Source organism: Eubalaena glacialis, chromosome 1 (assembly GCF_028564815.1).
Source record: "Eubalaena glacialis isolate mEubGla1 chromosome 1, mEubGla1.1.hap2.+ XY, whole genome shotgun sequence".
Classification (NCBI taxonomy): domain Eukaryota; kingdom Metazoa; phylum Chordata; class Mammalia; order Artiodactyla; family Balaenidae; genus Eubalaena; species Eubalaena glacialis.
The window spans coordinates 13,604,431-13,627,725 of NC_083716.1; the positions used below are offsets into that span (position 1 = coordinate 13,604,431).

The 23,295-nt window shown below is 47.6% G+C and overlaps 1 pseudogene; it reads right to left on the reverse strand.

The window, feature by feature from the left end:
• Positions 1-15,456: 15,456 nt before the first annotated feature.
• On the reverse strand, positions 15,457-15,764 carry LOC133093158 (non-histone chromosomal protein HMG-14-like; annotated as a pseudogene).
• Between the last annotated feature and the right edge of the window lie 7,531 nt (positions 15,765-23,295).

The window sequence follows — 23,295 nt, forward strand, 5'->3', positions numbered from 1 at the left end:
GGGGTCACAGGCATAGGGGTGTCGAATGACACGCCCCTTGGGAGGGCTAGGAAACTGGAGGAGCCTCTTCAGCAGGGGACTCCTGGGCCACATGGGAGAAATGGGGGAAGGGCTATGGAACCTGAAAGGAAGGCCCCTGCCCTACCAGAGTAGGGCACTGTGGTGGTCAGGGTTCTCCAGAAAATAGAACCGCTAAGATGTACATATACATAGGAAAAGATTTATTCTACAAAATTGGCTTACACAATCATTGAGGCTAACGAGTCCCAAGATCTGCAGGGTGTGTCGGCCAAGTGGAGACCAAGGAGAGCCAATGGTGTAGCTCCAGTCTGAGTCTGAAGGCCTGAGAACCAGGAGAACCAGTGGTGTAAGTTCCATTCCAAGAGCTGGCAGGCCAAGGGCCAGGAAGAGCCAATGCTTCAGTTCCAGTCGGAAGGCAGGAATAAGCCAACACCCTGGTCAGAAAGCAGTCAGACAAGGGGAATTCTACCTTACTCAGAGGATGGTCAACCTTTTTGTTCTATTCAGGCCTTCAACTGATTGGATGTGACCCACCCACAGTAGGGAGGGCAATCTGCTTTACTTAGGCCACTGATTTAAATGTTAATCTCATCCAGAAACAGCCTCACAGAAACACCCATAATAATGTATGACCAAATATCTGGGTACCCTGGGGCCCAGGCAAGTTGACACATAAAATTACTCATCACAGACACCCAAAGAAAAAGGGAGACAAAGATTATCTCCAAATCAGGAGGGAAAAGGTGGTGCTCATTTAGAAGCAAGAGAAAGCGGAAAAACTGGCTGTTCCAGGTCAGGCTGATGGTTGTGGCTGGGCTGGAGGCTCCCCCTTGTGAGTTCTTCCTGGTCCTGCAGCAGTGGGGAGCAGACCATGGACGTAGGCTAACTTGGAAGGGCCTACAGGGCCTGGACCATTAGAAACCAGGCTTTTGGGCAATAATCACCACTCCCAACTCTGGGGCTAAGGAGGACCTGCCCCCAGCTTCTGGGCCTTTCAAGACAAGGCGACATCTTAGACCAGGGTGTCTCCCCTCCTAACTGCATTTCTACAGCTTTATTAATTAAGGCTGGATCTCTAACAACCAACAATGAGAGAAAAGGGCCTTCACCAAGGAGAAAAGAAGGAATAAGAATTCAGAGAACCCGCCCGGGACCCTTGCAACACCTGGCAAGTACATCATCTTATTGAGCAATGAAGAAGGTCATGGTGGCCCACCTGTAATTAATCACAATTAATTATGATATAATCAACATAACGGAGTGCCTATGATAAACCTGACCCTGTGCTTTATGGTCTTAACTCATTTAATCCATTAATGACCTTAACTGGAACAACCCCAGAAGGTGGGAACCATTATCCTTCCCATTTTATAGAGGAAGAAAGTGAGGCACATAGGCAGGCACTGACATGGGGTCATACAGCTACTGAGGGATAGAGCTGGGATCTGAACCCACACGGTCCTTCCGGAATTAACCACTCCACTATGCCACCTCCTCGCATGAGTGGGTTCTCCATGTGGGGTCCCTCGGGTTTGGGTCATGCCCTGGGCACACGGGAAACTGAACGGAGAAAGAGCTGGGCCCAGGCCTGAGGGCACAGCTGAGTGGAGTGAAAAGCAGGCTTGCTGGGGGTGAAGAAAGAGCCGACTGGCTTCCAACCTGGATCCTTCTGTCTCCTGTCTTCCTCTTGCCATGGCCACACGCAGCCCCTGGAAGAGGATTACCAGAAAATTAGGAAAGAAACAGACAGCCACCTGTTAAAGGGAAAAAAACCAAAGGCCCCAAATGGCGTCACCTGTGCTAAAACCCATGATAACTGACCTAGATTTCATACCTGACCTAACTGTAGTTTTGACCTTCCCCAGGAATGTAATGGTAATCAGCCAGTCTGGAACTTTCTGGTCAGCACCAGTGAAGTACCCTATCACAGGGCCCTGTCCATTCCCCCACCAAGGGATGAAGAGGTAAACTGCATGATAGACCCTCATCCTCCCCCCACCCACCCCCCGAAAGAAGGTGACCTGGTCTGAAACAATCCTTTCTTTTGCTGATAGCTTCTGTGCGCCGCCCTCCTCCTGCCTATAAAAACCTTCCAGTTCATACAACCCCTCTGAGCACGCTTCTACTTACTAGGTGGGATGCTGCTGCGTTCTTGAATCATTGAATAAAGCCAATTAGATCTTCAGATTTACTCATTTGAATTTCGTTTTTTAACACATTTAAAGCAAGGCTAAGGGGGAGGTGGCAGCCCCAAGGACAGCAGTATGGGTACCACTGCCTGCAGGGAGGGCTGATGTTCTGGAACAGGGAAGGCAAGAGACTGTTCCCTGACTGAGGGCCCTTTAGCCTCCTGTGCCCCCTCCAGGCTCCCTTGTTACATCTGTAAACCCCGTGGTGACAGCGACTCTGTCTTCTCTCAACACTCAGCAGACAATCCACCAAGCTAGTGGCCCCTCTGCTCCAAACTGCTGTGACAACGCTTCCCAAGCCAGCCTTGGGCCTCTCTTTATCCCTGAGGAAAACAGCTAAGTCTGCCCTTCGAGTCCAGAACAAGCTCTGAATTTTAATTCTGGATTTAATTCCATGTGGGTTGAGCCAGGAGCCATTCGAAGACGGATTAGCAGCCCTGACGCTCAGCCTCTTGTCTTTGGGAAAAGGGACATGAATCAGCACCCACTAAGCCCACCGCCTGTGGAAGTCTCCCTGCGACTCAGATAGTGCCTTTTGGAATGACCCCTCTGGGCCTGTTCACCATCTTTTCGGGATCACTCTGCCTACCCCAAAGCAGGATTCAGCAACATGACGGGGAGGCAGCCGGAGGGGAAGGACACAGCAGAAATAAGAGGTATAATACCAATGGCCACGGATTCCTGGGGTGGGAGGTTTTCCTCCTCATGGCCCTTGATAGACACCAACACACACCAAAACTAGGAGAATAAAAGGGAGTCTGAGGAATTGGGGCTTGTATCAGTCAGGGTCCTTCAGAAAAACAGAACCAGCAAGAGATATGCATGTATAGTCTGAAGGGGTCTGAGAACCAAGAGAGCTGATTCCAGTATGAAAGCCATCAGACTAAAGACCCAAGAAGAGCTCATGCTTCAGTTCATGTCCAAAAGCAGGAAAAGACTGATGTCCCAGCTCAAGAGTCAGGCAGGAGGAATTCTCTCTTACTTGCAGAAGAGTCAATTTTTTGTTCTATTCAGGCCTTTGACTATTTAGATGAGGCCCACCCACAGTAGGAGGGCAATCTGCTTTATATCATCTATGGATTCAAATGTTAATCTCATCCATAACCACCCTCAGAGATGCACCTAGAATAATGTTTGACCAAATATCTGGGCATCCTGTAACCCAGTCAAGTTGACACAGAAAATTAACCATCACAGGGCTCAAAGTAGAAAAAGAAAGGGTACTTAGCATAAAAACACATAAGTGCTATGCATGAGAAGTCACCTTTGACCAGGGAAAAGCTTGATTGTGTTGCAGGTTCCCCAGCCTGAGGTCAGAGCAGGTGCAAAGCCAAGTGGGACTGAGTGACTGCAGAAGTGAAGAGGGACCCTGAGGAGGATCCCTGGGAGGGACCCAGGGTAAGGGGATGTGCAAAATATGTACAGCCTGGGCCGTATGTAAATCCAAAACAGACTGTTACCTTCTATCTCTAACTTAACAAAATTATTTATGCTGACATTTCATCTTAGGAATGAACGTTGTAACACAAATCATTTATTCAATCCCTCTAATAATTATCAACTCATTTGTGGAGTGATTTTTTAATTTTTTCTGGCTGCCACTAGCTGGGAGGTCCCTGTCTGAGCCACGGTTCACTATCAGGACTGCATCAAATCCTTCCAAGGTTGTCCCCATCAGATTGATGGTCACTGGGTCCCTGGCACCTGGTGTTCTGTTACAGCTAGTGAAGCATGGCCTTGTGCCCACACGTCATGGCTAGGAACACACACCTACCCCGTGGCCTGGAGGCAAAGAGCCTCTGCGACAGTGGCTGCCTGCCTTGCCACCGGCTCTGTTGTGCCCACCAACGCTGGCTGCTCTGGAGCGGTGGACAGGCACAGCACTCACCCTCGCTGCCCCCATCCATTTGGTGCCAGCAAGGGCTGCCAGCATCCTCTCCAGCATCTGGCCACCTGGTAACCTCTGGGCTGCCTGGGCCAATGTCATTTGATGGTTTAGAGTCTCATGAACTCATACTTTTTACCATCTGGTATGAGAGGATTTCAATATTTTAATCACCATGAGGACTTACCAGTGTGTCCTCAGCAAATAACAACCCTGAGTGAGAAGGACCTAGGGGGCATGAGGAAAGGGGTGGAGATAGAGGGGGACGAATGATGGGGGCTTCCCCTATTGGCTAGACAGGAACAGTTCAGGCAGGCAGCCCAGGAATCTAGGATTAAGACCCCCAGTGTCACTGTGGAGATGGGGAATGAGCTGGAAAGAGAAGCTAGAAGTACAGGTCTGCCTTGAACATCTCAACTCTGCGCACTCAATGGTAAGAATTAAGGGTGGAGTGCTGGGCATATATTAACATGTACCATGCACCCATACCATGCCAGGCCCCATGGAAGGCATGCCCCAAATAGTTTTCTTTACATTTCTCAAAGAAAAAATCTCTTTAAAGAACATATTATAGGGCTTCCCTGGTGGAGTAGTGGTTGAGAATCCGCCTGCCAATGCAGGGGACACGGGTTCGATCCCTGGTCCGGGAAGATCCCACATGCCGCGGAGCAACTAAGCCTGTGCACCACAACTACTGAGCCTGTGCTCTAGAGCCCGCGAGCCACAACTGCTGAAGCCCGCGCGCCTAGAGCCCATGCTCCGCAATGAGAAGCCACCGCAATGAGAAGCCCACGCACCGCAACGAAGAGTGGCCCCCGCTCGCCACAACTAGAGAAAGCCCGTGCGCAGCAACAAAGACCCAATGCAGCCAAAAATAAATAAATAAAATAAATAAATTTATTAAAAAAAAAAAAAAAGAACATATTTTTGGGCTTCACTGGTGGCACAGTGGTTAAGAATCCACCTGCCAATGCAGGGGACACAGGTTCGAGCCCTGGTCCGGGAAGATCCCACATGCCACTGAGCAACTAAGCCCGTGTGCCACAACTACTGAGCCTGTGCTCTAGAGCCCGCGAGCCACAACTACTGAAGCCCGCGCACCTAGAGCCCGTGTTCCACAATAAGAGAAGCCACCACAGTGAGAAGCCCGCACACCGCAACGAAGAGTAGCCCCCGCTCGCCGCAGCTAGAGAAAGCCTGCGCACAGCAACAAAGACCCAATGCAACCAAAAATAAATAATAAATAAATAAATACATTTTTAAAAATCATATTAAAAAAAGCTATTAATGAGATTTTTTTAAAAAAGAACATATTATTATCTCGTATTTCACATGAGGAGAGTAAAGCTCAGAGAGTTTGGATTTATTCATTCATCCCACAGATGAACATACCAAGTACTGTGCCAAGCACTAGGTAAGAACTGACCCAACAGACATGGGCCCTGCCTTCACGGAGCTTGCAGTCTGGTGAGCAAGGCCCACATTAAAGAAATGAGCCCGCAAATAAACATACAATTATATTATACATCACCATAAAATACAGTTTAAAAAAAAAAAAGGCCAAGGGTGCCGTGAGAGTGAATGACATGGGGACCTAATATAGACAGACCACTCAGGGAGGACTTCCATCTGCAGGAGCCCACGGTGACTCAGCCAGTGAACGGCAGAACCAGGATTCTAACCCACAGCCTTGCTCTTCCCACCAGTTTCCCCATCACTAAGCCAATGGGAATGGAGGGGCTGAACAATCTCCCCTTATATTTAGTCTACACATCTTGGATATATCTTAGGCTGCTGAGGCCCAAGGTTCTCACTTCTACATTCCCACCAACTATCCTACCTACGTCCCTCAGTGTATGGAGTTAGGATAAGTCAGACATGGGAGGCTGGTGATGGGACACTTTAAAAAAATGTTGAACAGTAGCAGGATGCTTTGAGGCCCATTCCTTACTTTGCTACTTACCAAGGATGAGACTGAGATACTTTGCTTTACCTAAACTCTAAGGGGTCATGCAATGATCATGGTTACCTTTTACTAAGCACCTACCACATGTCAGGAGCTGAATAGCGGCTTTGAATGAGCATTGTCATCTGTGGTTGCCTGAACTACCAACCCTGATTCTTCACTCCTCCATGCACCCATGCCCTTGCCATGGGCCAATTGTGGGCAGATTGTGTTTCCTGATCCCTGTCTCTGGGCTCAGTCACATGATTTATTTTAGACAATGGGATGTTAATAGATAAGATGCAAGCAAGGACTTGAAATATGCTTGAGCAGTCTTTTTCTTGTGTCTCTGTGATTGCTGTGAGAAGAGATTCCCCAGGCAGCTATTGCCACTTCAGCCTGGGCCCACAGTGAGGTCCATGGAGGAGACTGGAGTCATCCAGACATGCAGCTTGAACCAGAGCTACCCAGCCTAGCCCAGCTACAACAGCTGGTCCCAGCCAACCCTTAGAAACATTAGAAATAAATAGTTTATTGTTGGATGTCACTGAGATGTGGTGGTTGTTACACAGCAGTAGCTAGCTGATACAGTATTTCAACCTCATAACAACTCTGTGAAGTAAGTATTTTCTCTACAATTTTACAGACGGATACACTAGAATTGAGGTTTATACGTTGGCCTATGTCATAAAATTAGCATGTGGCAGAGTTAGGATTTAAATCTAGGACCTTCTGGGGCTAACGCCCAAAATGTAGGTGTTGGTGCTGCTTCAGTAAGACCTTTGCATTAATACCGATCCTGTGATGATGTAAATTTGGACATGATGTAATTGACAACTGGCCCCTAGAACCTGGAGCTGCCCAGCTGCACAAGCTCATCCCAGTTGTTTTATAAACGTATCAGTGATGCCACCCTATTTCATGCCTGTAAAATTTTTATCCCCATTCAGTAGCATTACAGCAGGTTTTGTTCTATTATAATTCTCTAGAGATCAAGAGGAATTTTTAGAATAAAACTTCAGTGTCTGGGGAAGGGAAAAAGAGAAATGAAGGAGATGGATTGTGTTTAAGAAGATAAAAATCCCAGCGAGGGAAAGAAGGAAAAAAATGATTACTATTATTCATTCCAAGGGGCTGGAGTGGAGCTGTCACTCCAACCAGGAGAACAGTGAGGAGGCTCTTGTGGTTATAATCAGGCAGGTGACAATGGTGACTTGATAGAGAGTGAAAGGGTTAAGTGAGTACCTGAAGAATGAAAGCTCATGATGTGACCAAGTGCCCTAAAGCCATTCTGTGAAGGAACTGGCCAAGTAAACCCACTTAATCGCAATGACATCCTCCAAGTTCTTTCTCCCTATCCAAAGTCACAAGCCACAGAGCCCAACTCTGGCTCAGAGCCAGTTTCCAGTTAACTGGGCACCTCACCTCTTCTCCAGTCTGAGAAGTGGCCCCCAAATGAGCTGGAGGAAGGGTCCCCAGCAGGGACCTTGTCCTCACAGCAGGAGGGCAGCTGTGCAGTCAGGGCACCTCTCTCTCCCCATGGGCGCACCCACCCGGGCCTGAGGTGCATCCCCACTCCATCTGGGAGGACTGCGGACCTGCGTGGAGGCTAGAGAGATTCTGGAGAGGCTTCTGGTTTTCACAGAGGCCAAACTGGGGGTGGGGAGGTGGGGGGTAAGGAACATCGTGTAGGAATCCAGGGTTGAATTGCTTTGGGTCAGAGATTGGTCTTCCATCTTCAGTGTGTGAACTGAAAGCCAGGAGGGGGGGTTGATTTGTCTGCCAAAGGATGCACCAAACCTCCATTCTTCACGCCTTCAGGCTCAGCTCTCAAGGAAGGCCTGGCGACAGGGCTCAGAAGCCCTCGGCCTGTGTCGGGCTATCCCTGGAGGCAGCAGGCATCTGCTTCCTACTCCCTTAAAACTCAGTAGCGGAAACTTGGGGAAAATAAAGGACAACCGTGTGGGTCACTGAAATATACCACCACTACAGCCTTGCTGCCTCCAGTGTCCCCAGACTTGGCTCCAGAGGCCAGTTCCGCCGGGGGGTGGGGGAGTACACCTTTCCCTGCTTAAGCATCTGGGTCATGGCTTTGCTAAGTGTTTGTTTCTGAGCAGACTGACGTAGGCAGCGACTAAGCTTGGAAGTCATAAAACGTGGTACTAAACCTGTCAGTGAGGCTGTCAGCTGGGCCAGGATGCAGACCCCTGGGTGTTGTTTGCAGCGAGGAAAGTCCTCTTGCTTCCAGCTCCTCCAAGTGCCCCAGGCCATCCACAGGCTCTCAAGGTGCTTTCTGATGGGCCAGGAGGTCCAGCTGGGATCCACCTCGGATGCAGAGCAGGACTGAGCCGTGGTAGAAAGATGGGCCAAGATCAGTGGGACCAGGTGACCTACGCTGGGTCATTCTCTGAAGCCCTTTCTGAATGTATCGGCAGAGGACCCTGGGATTTGACAGAGGGGGCTGTCTCCCTGGGGGTTTCCAGCTCAGCTCATTGCAACACCATCTGCTTCCTGTGGATGGTTTCACACACAGTGGCTGTGAAATCTGCAGTCTGAAGAGCCTGACCTCAGCTCAGCTCAGCCACGTGACTTAGGCAGGAAGCATCCTCTCTCTAAGCCTCAATTTTTTTCAGCTATAAGATGGGAACAATAGTATCACCTATCCTGCCTGCCCCACAGGCATTGGGAAAGGCTCAAGGGTAATAATATATTCAGAGGATTTGAAAAAAGGCAAAGTGCCATATAACAGTGAAGAATAACAAGTCTTGAGTCCAACCCAACAGACCTTTACCAAGTGCCACCGTTGTGCCAGACAATGTCTGGGCACCAGAGATGCAGAGATGAGGGAAAGAGATACAGTTCCTGCCCCCATGGGCTCAGCACTCTGCTGGATGCTTGGAGGAGACAAAAATGTATCCTAATAGTAGCACTAACAATTTTAATAACAGCTCATTCACTGAACGCTTTTATGGCTCAGGCTTGAGCTAAATACTTCACGTAAATGTAAATCCTTGGACAACTAGGCAAGGAAGACATTGTTATTTCCATTTTGCAGATGAGGAAACTGAGGCTCAGTAGAGTGTAGTCATTTGTCCAAGCGCACTCAGCTAAGAAGTGATTTCAAAAGCTCTCCTTACCAGATGTGCATCTCCTCTCCTGGACTTAGCCAGCGCGCACGTATTTTATATAGTTTCCTCTTACAACCTTTAAAACAGAACTAAAGAGCTTCGTGCTTTATTGTATCAGTGTATAAAGGGATGTGTGTGTAGGGTCTATATAGAGCGCCGGTCTGGAAGCATCTCACCTGTCCTCCTACTTAGGTTGGACCCATCTCCCAGCAGGTGAGTGGCCTCTCTGTCCAGTTGGCCCATGAGTGGTGGTGACATCATACCCTGGCCCAACCTTCTGCTTATTTAAAAACAAGCAGACTGGGGACTTACCTGGCAGTCCAGTGGTTAAGACTCCGCGCTTGCAATGCAGGGGACACGGGTCCGATCCCTGGTCGGGGAATTAAGATCCCATATGCTGCGCAGGGCAGCCAAAAAGAAAACAGACAAACAAAAACCAAGCAGACTGGCCCAATCTAGGCCTCCTTTTCCTGCTGTGGAACCTTGGGCAAGTTCTGGCACTGAGCTAGTGTTCTCTGTGAAATGGAGAGAAGAGTGACACCTGCTGTGAGGTGATTTTGTGGAGATGACAGAGAAGATGCCGCTGCAAAGCGTGTGGATCCCAGAAAGGCATCACTGCCTGCTCTTCCCCTTCCCCTGCCCTCCTTCCTGCCTTCTCTCCTCCATGTCTGTTCCCAGGCCCTCAAGGTAGAGGCTGCCCTCAGCCTTCCCAGCAGGCCAGGCTCCTGCTCTGGAAGCTTCTCCCACTTCTTAGAGGGCTCGTCTCAGCAGAGGCTGGTGGTTTTTCCTTGTTAGAGTTATAGAGGATTGTGGTGACTGGCCTGGGCACCCGGGAAGGTGGGGAGACTGTCCTGCAACACAGCATGTCTTAGATGTGGCTCTAAGCAGATGTCTGGGCCAAACACCGTTCATTCAGCTGGCAAGCGCTTGAGGGGCTCCAGCTGGTCTAAAGGCTCAGGGAACATGGAGATAAACCCTCCCTCAGGGGCTCTCCAAGGCCAGAGAGGACATGTGCTCACATCCGTGCTATAAAGGGCTGCAAATGTTTCCATGAAGTCTTCATGGAGAGCTGCTGGGACCCAAAGGTGAGGGTGGGGATTCCTGCAGGGAGGGGAGAGTTCAGGACTGGCTTCCTGGATGGGCTCCCCCACTGTAAGAACTGAAGAATGAGTCAGAGGAAGCAGGGCTGAAGGAGAAGTCAAAGCAATGGCGTGGAGGCATTTGGGGAGCCACAGGGGATTCTGTGTGGCAGAGCAGAGGGGAGACCCCAGGGGAAGCAGAGGGGCAGGCAGAGGGGTACCAGCTGGGGAGGCAGGGGGAGGGGGCAGATCCAGGAGGACTTGTGGGTGTGTTCTGGGCCAGGGGGAGCCCAGGATTCAAGGGCATGGATGACCGGATTCACCCCTCATGCAGCATGGACTCAGGGGAGACTAGAGACCTTGAAGCTTGAGGGTCCCAGTTAGGGCAGGTCTGACCTGGAAGGTCACTGTGTTCAGCTTCCTGTTTCCATTTCACTTGTTCCGGTATAAGAACCGGCCTATCAAGGAGTAGGGTTCAATTAATATTCTTCCCAGTACTTCATGAGAACCTGAAAGGAACACACACACCTGAGGGTGGCATCCCATGCTGCCTCTTTTCTCAGGACAGAATGGCTTCCCCAGGCACAGAACTGGGCCTGTCACTGAGCACACCTCCAAGGCAACTCAACTGTCATCACCATGTTAATTTTCAGAGTTGATTCTTTTCAGCCCCAAGAGACAACTTGAAGGCAAGCATTTTCCATCTTCCCAAATCACTATGACCCAAAAGAAAATAAGAAAGCTAATATTCAAGCTTCTTCCTCCTGGAGAAATTGAAAACTTGACCACTTTTTCTTAGTTTCTGCTACATCTAATTCAGTTGTTCTTAAGCTTGAGAGTGAATAGGAACTCACTTGCGGTGTCCATTAAAATGCCAGTCCTCGGGTCCCACCTTGAGATACTCTAGTTCCACAGGTCTGGAGTGGAGCCCAGGAATCTGCAGTTTAAGTTGCCCTGGTGGTCAGAGACCACATGGAGAAAACTGAAGTTTGGCATCCCCATTACTCACAAAATCTTTGAGCTGATGGAGCCTCCCCCAACCCCGGCCCCGCCATTGTCTCCTTTCCTTGTATGACCTCAGCTCGGGATTGCATCACTGAAGGCATCTGATGAGTCAGGAAAGAAGAAATTTCCTAGCCTTGTGGTAACTCTGCCAGAATCCTGGCCTCCACATGCAGGGAGACGTGGGGGGGAGGCAGATGTTGGAGGCTGCCTCCCAGCAGCCACCACCCCCACCCCCATCCACACTTCCATGTTCTTTCTTACTAAATAGAACCCCAGTCCTGTTCCGGAATCAGGTGACATGTGTTTCATGGCAGGCTGGTCCCCAGCCCCAGCCCCAGGGAGGAATCTTGATTGATCTAAATGAGCGGTTTTCAATCCTGGCTGTACCTTAGAGCATCAGGGGAAATTTTAAAGATAGCCATGAATGTATCCCATCTGAGATCAGTTAAAGCAGACTCTCTAGGACTGGGATTTTGGCATAGATACATTTTTTATTTTGTTTTTTAATTCTGCAGGTGATTCTAGTGTACAGCCATGGTTAAGAACCAAACCAATCATAATAGTAATTCCATTCTCCTTGCCAATGGTTGACTTAAGAATGAATGCATGGCATGTTTATGGCATAAAAGGAGATATAAATGGAAGGATCCATATTCTTCAAAAGGGGCATGAGGAAAAGTTATGTCTTCTTCTGACCTTCTGGCCTTTGGACATTGTGTGAGAGTGATGGCAGCCATCTTGTGACCATGAGGGACGAGCTTGCAAAGGTCAATGTGCTGATGATGGCTGAGCAAAACCATGGCAGGAACCTGGGTCTTGCATTTGCTATTGAAGCCTTGCATTCAATATTGAACTGCTAAGCTAACCAACCCTGGAGCCACCTTATCTCTGGACTTCTGGTTATGTGAGATAGTAAATGTTTTCCATATTAGTTAAATCACTGGTTAGGTCTTTTTGTTGTGGTGGTGGTTTTTTGGTTTTTTTTTTTTGGTTGTTTTGTTTTGTTGCTGATTCACCAGCAAAAAGCATCTTAGATGACACAAGAAGACAGAAAATTCTATCAAGGCCGCCTGTTGGTTCCAATTGCCCTTATAATGATGCTCTTCTTATCTTTCTGTAATGAATAACCACACCTCCCTTCCACAGAACCTCAACTGAATCTGGCTCCCTTAGGACTCCAGAGAGGCAGAACACCATACTGACTAAGCCCATGGGTTCTGGCACTGAAGTCAGCCTGCCTGATTCAGATATGCACTCCACTACTAACTAGCTGTGTGATTTCTGGTAGTTATTTAAGCCCTCTAAGCCTCAGTTCAGTCATCTGTAACTTAGGGATAACTTTTACCTATTTCCCAAATTTGGGGATTTAACATGTGGATTTCATGAGATAATCCACGCAAAAGTCCATTTCACAACATTCTTGGTGCCTACTACTCAGTATTGAGTTAGACATAGGGAGTCTGAATTTACTAGAACAGTCCCAACTTTTCAGTAAAGGCAATTCAATAGTAAAACTAAATGCCTTTCTATGACTGTAATTGTAAAAGTCAAGAAAAGCCCTTCACCAAGCTCTGTCTCAGTTCCTGTTTCAAGCAATGAGGTCTCCACGGCTCTTTCAGGGAATGGAGTGAGCATAGTTTTCATATCCTCCGACAAAGCAGAGATGAGCTGAGGTGTCCCATCGTCCTGTTACTGGGCACAGCACAGACGTGCGTGTCACCACAAGCTGTTCATGCCGCTGCAGCCGTAAACCCTCAGAGGCTGAGGATGCCAGTTTCCTGACAGATGACTCATCGGGCTCGGGATATCCCACAAAGATGCTGGTCTATCTGTGTGTTTCTGTAATGTCTATCACCATGGTACTCAGGAGCACTTGAAAGAGAATCACAAAGGTGGGAGAAAGCAGCCTCCTGGGTTCTGGGGCCTCTCCTGGTGAGGTGTGGCCAAAAGGCTGAGGGCCAATCAAGACAAGAAGTAGGTCTACCTCTTCTGGAATGTTCTGATCCCAGGGGTGAGCCTGGGTTACAAGTTCAAGGAGTTCCTAAGCCTAGCCCCTCAACAGCAGCAGCCCTTTCCCCACCACTGCAGCCTACAGTATCTGTGGGCAGTATCCAGGCAAAGGACACCAGTGGCTAAAGACGTCTCCCTGGTCTCCCTGGGGTTCCAGCCTTTAACTTGGCTTTGCCAGCAGTCACATGCTTGCTCTGCTGTTCAGCATGGCTAGCTCTGAAGGGTAGGATTAGATCGGAGGAGGAAACTATGTCCATATTTTACTTTAATCGCACCTGGTTGAATTTGTTGCAATGAAAATGTGGGGTTTTAAGTACACTTTTTTTTTACTCCCTTAAAATGACAGTGGGGATTGGTGGAGAGCAGAGGGGTGGGGCCAGTGGATGGGGGTCAAGAGACCTTTCCATGACTTGTCTGCAATGAGAGCTTCCTGGTGACCCAACCCAGGCAGGGTCCAGGCAGCATGGGGGAGGGAGTGTTGCCCAGCCCTTGCCTTCTTCTTCTTCCCTTCTTGCTTCCAAACACGGGTTTGGTACCCACAGACCCCTTCAGGTCTTGCTCACTCTGTCCATGAGGCTTATTCAGAGGCTGCACTCAAACCCTAACATCAAAGACGATTTGGACGCGGAGCCAGGGTGAAACCCCAAACTGCCACCATTTGATTATTTTTTCATGTGTCTCATGGTTCTGCTTTGACACTGTTTCTACCAGTACCTTTTTTTTTTTTTTTAAGATTTAATATGTGATACTTAGATATACCCAAAAAGTTTAAAATATAATTACCACATTTATGCCCACCACCCAGTTTAAGAAACAAACTTTTTACCAATAGAGTTGAAGCTGATCACACTCTCTCCTCCCCCTCCTCAAAATAACCTGAATTTGGCACCCATCCTATGTATCAGTTGGGATTAAGTTTAGCTACAAATCACAGAAAACCCAAAACAGTTGCTCAAGCAAGGTAAAAGTTTATTCACTTTCATAAAAAGAGATCTGAAGGAAAGCAGTTCAGGGCTGCTGTGGGAGCTCCATGATACTCAAGGACCAGCTGTCCTGTGTGCCACCATCTACAGTACAGTTTCCACCTCCTGGACTAAGATAGCTGCAAAGATCCAGCCATTTCATCTACTTTCAAGCCAGCAAGAAGGAGAAGGGAAGGAAAGAAGGTGACTTCTTGAAAACTGCATGCTATGGTTACGTCATATCCCACTGCCCAGAACTGAGTCACAAGGCTGCACCCAGTTGCAAGAGAAGGTGGAAGATGTAGTTTTATTCCACCTGGCTCTGTGCCCAGTTAAAAATCAGGAGTCGCCTTCTAAGGCAGAAATGGAGAGTGAGATTGAGAGACACCTAGTGGTCTCTGCCACAACACAGTCTTTTTTTTATTTCTTTCATAATTGAGATTTTATTGGTTGTTTTGAGGATCAGTACACAGACATTTCAATTTGTACACAATTCTTAACATACTTACCAAAAATCTAAAATATCATGTACTTGTGATTCTTTTCTGAACAGTTATTCCAGTGACTTTCCAGCTTAAAATTTGGAGGCAAATTTTCCTTGACAGGAAATCAAGTACCAATATCTTCAAATATTGATATGCTGTTACATCGTAAGTCCCCCTAATTCACAATTTAATATCATATACACTACATACTCAAATTGTCAATCACAGCACATTAACAAAGTTACTAGAAGAACTGGACTACCATGACCAAAGATGTTACAGAGTGCACAAAATTCTGCCCAGGAGAGCCAAGATCAAGGGGTGAGTGGTTTGCTTTAGGAAACAATTCTACCAAAAACAACATGGGAAGAGAAGTAATTTAAAGTATTTAAGACATTAAATGCACAACTGACTTTGGACTGCCATTTAGTATGCTTTGTATTATAGGATATAAAAGCTACCCCTCATCTATAGAATGTTAAGCTTGACACCCAAGACAATCGAAGCCTCCCATATTCAATATCCCACTATTTTCTGGTTGTACCAAAAAGTAAACAACCAGCAAATGATTTCACCTCTTAAAAAAAAGCATTGACACAAAAAATGGGATGAGGTGGGATTCCCTCCTTTTTAAAAATGTTTCTAGAGCTACTAAAAAACTTGCATTTACAAAACAGTTGATAAAAATATTCCTCTGGATTGTGCAAGAAGGGAGACAGGGGCCACTGATAGGACCGGGTGTGTGATATTAATCAGACTTGGCTTCTTTCTCTCCTGCTTCATCAGAGGCTGGGCTCTCCTCATTTTTAGTTTCTCCATTTTCTGCAGGGAAGTCTTCTTTAGTCTCTTGGTTAGCCACTTTGGCCTGTTTTCCTTTTGCTCCCCTTCTCCCTTTTGTTTGCACTTTTTTTTTCTGAAGATTTATCCTTTCCTGCCACCTTTTTTGGCTTCGTTTCCACTTTTGCAGGAGCCGGTTTAGCTGACAACCTCGCCGATCTCCTCTTGGGCTCCTCCTTCGCCGCCCCCTCGGTGGAGGTGACCTTCCTCTTGGGCATCGTGGTGGCGGGGCCGGTGCGTGCCAGGTGCCTGCGGGCAGAGATGCGCCAAGAGGCTTCGTGAAGCTGGGCTGCCTGACCGCTGCCACACTTCCCGCCGCTGCCGCCGCCGGAGCTGCTGGGACCCGCCCACATCACAGTCTTAACCAGAATGCCAATTTAGGACCTTTTTTTTTAAAAGAACATTTCTAAATATTTAGTTTAATTCAAGTATGCAAATAATAGAGCTCAATGAATTTTCACAAATGGATCAAGATATAGAATGTTACCAAAAGCCCAGAAAGCCCTCCTTAAAACAAAAAAAGAATTCAATTAGAAAATAAAATCCCAGGCTAGTAGCTAGCTCATTCCGTGTTGGCTCACAAGAATTTATTTTGCATTACTCCTTGGTCTTAACAAGAATGTATTCCCACTTTCTCTTCGGTAAGTCTTTCTCCTGATAAACTGAAGTTGAACTTCCCTTAAGAGAAATGCTGACCGACAAGGGATATGTCCATGGATTTGATACAGATGACTTTTACCGTGCAACTATGATGTGCCAGCGGCTATGCTGAGTGAAGATGCCACTTTTGATGCCATCCCCACTCCTGGATCTGCCACTGCCTGGGGTGTGTGACGTCACCTGAAACTGAAGTCACTTGAGCCAGCTCTGCCTTAGGCTTCTCATCTGCAGAATGGGGATAATATTATTGTGATGACTAAAAGAGAAAAATGTTGCCCAAGTGGTCTATAAATATGAAACTCGACTTAAAGACGTTGCCCATTCCTCTCGGAAGACCAAGTTTCTGAGTTCTACCTGCACCATTATCACCCCAGCAAACGGCTCCATTTCTGATGGTGCCTCCTGGCTCTCATGAAGGCGGGAGCCACCCCATCTCCCGTCACAGAGCTGATGGCAGACCGAGCACTGAAGAAACATCTGCTTGACAGAGCCAAGGGCTTGCTATTTTCTCCTTTTTTAACTGGATCTGAGCTGTGAACCCTTTGCCTCATGCTACTGCAGCCCTCCCCTAGGTTTCTGGAACTCTCGGGCTGTCTACATGCTTGACCTTTGTGTCGCCTTCTTCCCTCCCACCCTTTCATATTGTGCCAGCCCATACAGACTTAGCTCTTTTAATCTTGCTTCATAAATCATTTCCGTAAGTCGAGTCCCTGAAAATGTTTCTCCTGAACTCCCTCCAAACCGTATCTAAAACACTTACCTTCTGGTAAATGCATCATAGCCGATTCAGTCTGCCACCGCTGCTGTCATTACCAGGAGAAATACAATGTGGAAACTGCAGAGGAGCAGAAAAGGCAGGCCCTGGCACTCTGTAGGTTGCCGTGTGTCTCCTTTTTTTAAAGATGCTGAAACAGCATTGAAAAGCCTTGCATGTAATTTACATTTTGGTCTTTACCATAGCGGTATAACCTGGTGGTTAAGGGTTTGGACTCTAGCATGAGTGCTTGGGTTAATGTCCTGGCTTCATCACTTGTTTGCTGTGGGACCTTGGCCAAGTCACTTAACTTCTCGGAGCCTCAACTTCCTCAGCTATAAAATGGGAATGGTGAGTGTTTACCTTACTGCGCAGTTATGAGAATTAAGTGAGATAATGCATGCAAAGTTCTCCACATGGTGCCTGCTACTTAATGAGTGCTCAATAAGTGTTAGCTGTTGTTGGTTTTTCCTGTGGCCTACTTAATATCCATCCTCTTGTCATTATTAGCAAAACCCTGGTTTTATGCTGGATGCCAATACACCTTGGTTTAAAAACAACGATGCTAATGTTTTCTGGCTTCCCTTGCACTCAGAAGTGGTCATGTGACTCAGTTCTTTCCAAGGTGACTTCAGCTGGAATCCTCAGTAATGCACCCAGGAAAGCTTTTTAAAGGGAGCAAACTGAATTGGCATGTGCCTGTCTGCCCTTCTCGCCTTCCTCCTTTTTCTTGTTTAGAATGTGAGTGTGATGTCTGGAGCTTCAGCAGCCATATTCTGACCATAAGCCAGATTTGAGAATGGCAGCCATATGCTCAGAATGATGGAACAGAAGAATCAAATGAGGCTGGGCCTCTTCTCCCAGATGATGCTGTGGAGCTGCCATACTAGCCCTGGAGTGCCTTCCTTCAGACTTCTTGTTACCAAATAAACGAATGAATGAATAACCCCCCCCCCAATCTGCTTAAACCTTTGTCAGGTTTCTATTACTAGCAACCATGCACAACTCCTACCTGCTACAAGCATTAGGCTTCTTCTGATTAGGAACAACTCCAATTAGAGCTGTATGGGAGCCTGAAGTGGTTTTCAAACAGTGTGCCACAGAAGCTGGGAGGTTCCATGGAGCTCCCCTCTCAGACTGGAGATTGGGAGTGGGGGCATATGGGACCATGCTGCCTCTTCCTACCCCATCTTTTTTTCCCAACTTCGTCTTAATGTGTTGTAGAGGGAGAGGTGGCCCAGTTAGCTTTTGTTTAAAGAACAGATTCCAGGGCAAAAAAAGTAAAAGGTTTGGAAATCAGTGTTCCTGTTCCAACCCCCTCATTTTATAGACTAGTGATCTGAGGCCCCAAAAGTGAGGTCACTTGCCCAGTCAAGCTCAGCCAGGCAGAGCCAAGAGGAGAACCCCAAGTTTTCTGCTCTTTATGGGTGCCCTGCCGAGTGCTGGAACTGCCACAAAAAAAAAAAAAGCAGATCCAAAGAGTTTACAATCCCTGACGAAGCCCCAACCCGCCAAGCCCTGATCAGCTGCCCACTCTAGGGAGAAAGGACAGACCTCTCCAGTTAGAACTAATGAGGGCTGGGAATGCCCTTTCAAGGCTCTGGGCAGCCAGTCTGCCCTCCTGCTGAGAAAAAGTTGGACCTGTTTCCTCTTCTTTCTAAGTAATTCATTAATTGTTTGTTTATTTTTTAAAAACACACACACACACACTGGATGCAAAGGAGGTGAATGGATGGTGTGAAATCCTCAGTACATGGGGTTCTTTGTCCCTGTTCCTGTAGTTCTGCTTTTCAAAATGCTGGCTTCATCAATTCAAGATCAATGGCTGCTAAGTTGCAGCTGTAAACACCGCCTCATTCAAGGTCAATTAGAGAGCAACCTAATGTTCTATAGCAGGAAGTTAACCATGGGAGGGCCTTATTCACAGAGCCTTCAAATACTGTTTAGACGCCCTGTCCTTGCAGAGTTGCCCTGTTTGGGCACACTTGGTCTACTCAGTAGAAAACAAATTGCCATTTGGGTGGAATAACCAAATGTAATAACAATTCAAAATATCTCATTCTAGGACTTTAACTAGAAACTCTTTTCCTCATCCCTCCATTCCATCCAACCATCCATCCATCTATCCAATAAGTATTTATTGAGCACCTACTCATGTGCCTGGCACTGGTCCCAGAGAAAATAGGCAAGGTCCTCACTTGGAGCTTATTTGGGGAGAGTGGGGAGAGACTGAAAACCAGCACATAAACAAGCAAACACCAGAGCCTTTGCAAGCCGCCCAGAGGAGGCCACAGGGCACCTCCTCCGGGACAGCCAGGACAATGTAGCCCCACCCCCAGCCCAGCCCCCCGATTTAAAGCTGTGGTTAACTATCTTATAACTATCATATCGTGTAGCTCTCTCATAAGTAATCTTATCAGGTGTTTACTAATTATCAAGCACTCAGTGTTAAGTGCTTAACACTGGATTCTTCAGCTTAACTCTTTTAGGAAACAGGCTTTCTTCCCTCCTGCTGCCCCCAGGCAACCAGTGGCAGAGAGGGACCCCCCCCCAGAGCTCTCAGGGAGACCCAGATATCAGGGTGACCTCCGCAGCATTTCCCTTTGTGAGCAATGGGCAAGGCCTGGGTCTGCTTAAGGACTCTTCTTTGTAAACTACAAAGCTTTCAGAACAGCTGTGTGAGCCAAAAGAAAGAAAGCAGCATAACGTAATCTTTCATAAATTCATTAGGCAACTATTTGAAAAGGCAGTGGAGGGGAGCCAGAATAGACACTACACTCAACCTATAAACCAGTGATAACACTATCCTACTCACGGAACTGTTATGAGGATTTTTTTTTAAGTGATGCTGAGCACATTTCTGGCATAGAGGGGGGCCTTCATAGATGGTGGCCGAATCTGCCTTGAGGCAGGGAGTATCACTAAGAGATCAGGAGGGTGGCTCGAGCCAGAGGCACTGAGGGTCTGACCTAAAGAGGGAGCCTTGGGGATGAGAACAATGGCTGGGAAAGATGTTGAAGTACTAAGATCAGTGGGCCTTAGCCACTACCTAGGTAGGAGTGGGGGACAGCAATTCAGGAGGGCAAGGGGCTGGGAGAAGCTTGGGAGACTTACTGGGGGTGGTGCCATTGACAAAGACTGGGGACACCAGAGATGCTCAGTTCGGGGGTGCCGGTGGGCCACCAGGTAGACCTCCGTAGGCACCTGGCCGCTGGGGACTGTGGGAGTTATCCACATGGTGGTAGTCATGGCAGCAGTGGTTGGGGAGCTCTTGAAGGAAACATCCACTGTCCAGCATATGCACACACACCCCTTCGAAGAACTTCTCCCCCTCCACTCCCATTAGGGGCGTCTGGCAGGACCGCCGAGCCCTGCCCCACAAAATACAAGGGTAGACAACAGGCCTAACCCCACTTGATCCCGGCACACAACTCCCTTGGCCACGCGATTGCTCCAGTGGTGAGCTTATGACCCAACACAGAGTGTTCAGAGCCCTTCCTCAGGATTTTTAAGTTGGAGTTGGAGGAGAAGGGCTTGGTCTTTGAGTCCCAGAGTGGGAAGGAGTTGAGAGCTGCCAGGTACCATCCTCTGTGGTATGTGAAAAAGCTGATTTGCAGGAGAGAATAAGCCAAGCAGAGACAAGCAGAGTTGAGAAATCGAGAATCCTGACAGCAACGTGTTCCCAATTCCAGTCCCCCAAACCCCCAAAGCTGCGGTGCTTCCTTGAGTTCTTTGAGCTACTCCAGGCATGTGAGTCATTAAATTCCCTTTATGTTCAACTTGGCTTAATTTGGGATTCTGTCACTTGCAACCCAAAGTTTCTTGGCTACCTCAGTTCTCAAAGGCAGAAAGATTACAACACTTTAGTATTCATGGACCCATTTGAGAAGCAGATGAAAGCGATGGATACATACACAAAATGTTGCCTACAATCTAAGGTTCCACCCATGGGCTTCTAGAACCTCTGGGATACAGGAAACAGCAGAGAGCCTAGGCTGACCATTGGGGGGCAGTTCCTTTCAGAAGACCAGGGGAGACTTGGGCCAGAGGAGAAGCAAGAGCATAGAGATGGAAGGAGAACCAAGAAGAGGCATCATGGCAGAAGCCAAGGAGGAGATATTCCAAGAGGGAGGTTTCCACCAGTGACTGACCAAGGGTTGAGAAAGGCCATGAAATTTGGGAACTGCAGAATGGACGTCATGGGGAGCTCAGGAAGTAAAGCGTGGGGCAGGTTCACAGAAGCCAGGTTGCAATGTATATAAGAGTGAATGACCCTTGGAAACACTATGCTTAGGGAAAAAAGCCAGACACAAATGGTTACGTGTTCTATGATAACATTTATATGAAATGTCCGGGCTAGAGTAGGCAGATCCATAGAGACAGAAAGTAGTTTAGTGGTTGCCAGAGACTGAGGGAGGGAGGAATTGGGAGTGACTGCTGATGAGTATTGGGTTTCTTTTTAGGGTGATGAAAACGTTCCAGAATTAGATAGTGGTGATGGTTGCACACCATAGTGAATACACTAAAACCACTAAATCGTACAATTTAAAAGAGTGACTATTATGGCATGTGAATTATATCTCAATTTAAAGAAAAAAAATGAGCAAATGGTAAAGGATGGGAAATAGCAAGAATAGACCCTCCTCTGAGGAGCTTAGCATGGGTGGCAGGACCAAAAAAAAATGATTTTTCAGGATGAGAAACCCTGACTTCAGAGAGAAGGTAGATGTGGAGGGCAAAATAATGACCCCCCCCGAAATGTCCCTGTCTTAATCCCTGGAACCTCGGAATAAGTTACCTAACATGGCAAAGGGGAATTAAGGCTTCAGATGGAATTAAGGTAGCTAATCAGCTAACCTTAAAATTGACAGATTATCCTGGATTATCTGGATGGGACTAAAGTAATCACAAAGGTCCTTAAAAGTACAAGGAGGCAGAACAGTAAGTGTCAGAGTGACTCAGTGTGAGAAAGACATATCAGCTCCTGCTAGCTTTGATGATGCAGGAAGAAGGGGCCACAAGCCGAGGAATGTGAGCAGCTTCTAGAAGCCAGAAAAGACAAGGAACTGGATTCTCCCCTAGAGCCTCCAGAATGAAAAGCAGTCCTACTGACACCTTGACTTTGGCCCAGTGAGACCTGTGTCAGACTTTTGACCTGCAGAACTCTAAGATAAATTCGTGTTGTTTAAGTTATGGGTACTTTGTTACAACAGCCACAGGAAACTAATACTGTGGGATATTCCAAAGATAGAGATGATTAAAGTCCAGTGGATATGAGACGGTGGTGATATGGGAAGAACTTCGGCTGAGAGCCAGCTGATGTGTGAAACCCCAAACTGCCACTAAATTGACTGAGGAGTCATGGGCAAGTCATCCCTTCCCTCTCTGGGCCTCAGTTTTTCCCATCTGTGAAATGGGAATATTGGAGTGGATGACTTCTAAGAGCCCTTCCAGCTCTGACACTCTGACTCCATAGGCTGGTCCTCTGGGTGGTGTGGCTGCAGTCACTGGGGCAGCTCACACTGCATCTCTCTGTGCCGGGCCTCATGAGGGATGCTGATCTCATCTTTGGTTTTGCACTTTGGTTTGTCAGAGAGGCTGTCCTGCCAGAGGATGATGACAAAGGGAGTTCAGCTGCCTTCCACAGAGGCAAGAAGTTTGAGGGGATTTGGGATAACCCATCACCACCACCACTACCACCAAATGCGTCTTTCCAACCCCCTGAAATTCCCCCTTTGTGTGTAGGCATGTGCAAAAGGGGTTCCTGGACCCAATTCCAGTGCATGTGCGTGGAGGCTTCCCCACACCAACAAGCAATTCTCAGACGCCAGCAGAGTGTCCAGAAGTTCAGCTTAATTCTGACACTACCTTCTCAGAGACAGAATCAGATTCCACAGGTAAAGGACTCAGTCACACAAGACCGCCCTCCACTGCAGACACCAGTCTCAAGGCCAGGTTGTTACCTGACCAACCGGCTCTAAATCAGAGGTTCCCATGACACCCTCCTTGGGTTTGATCAACTTGCTAGAATGGCTCACAGAACTCAGGAAAACCTGTTTACTCACTAGATTACCAATTTATTGTAAAAGGATATTAAAGGATATGAATCAACAGCCAGATGAAGAGGTACATAGGGCGAGGTCCCAAACAAAGGAGTTTCTGTCCTCATGGAGCTTGGGACCCTGCACGGTGGCACATGGAAGTGTTCTGGGTCCCCCAGGTAGAAGCTCTCTGGGAAAGGGAGCCAAAAAGCTGTCCTTTGGGGGTTTTATGGAGGTTTCATTACGTAGTCATGATTGACTAAATCATTGGCCAAGGGCTCTTGATTCCACTGC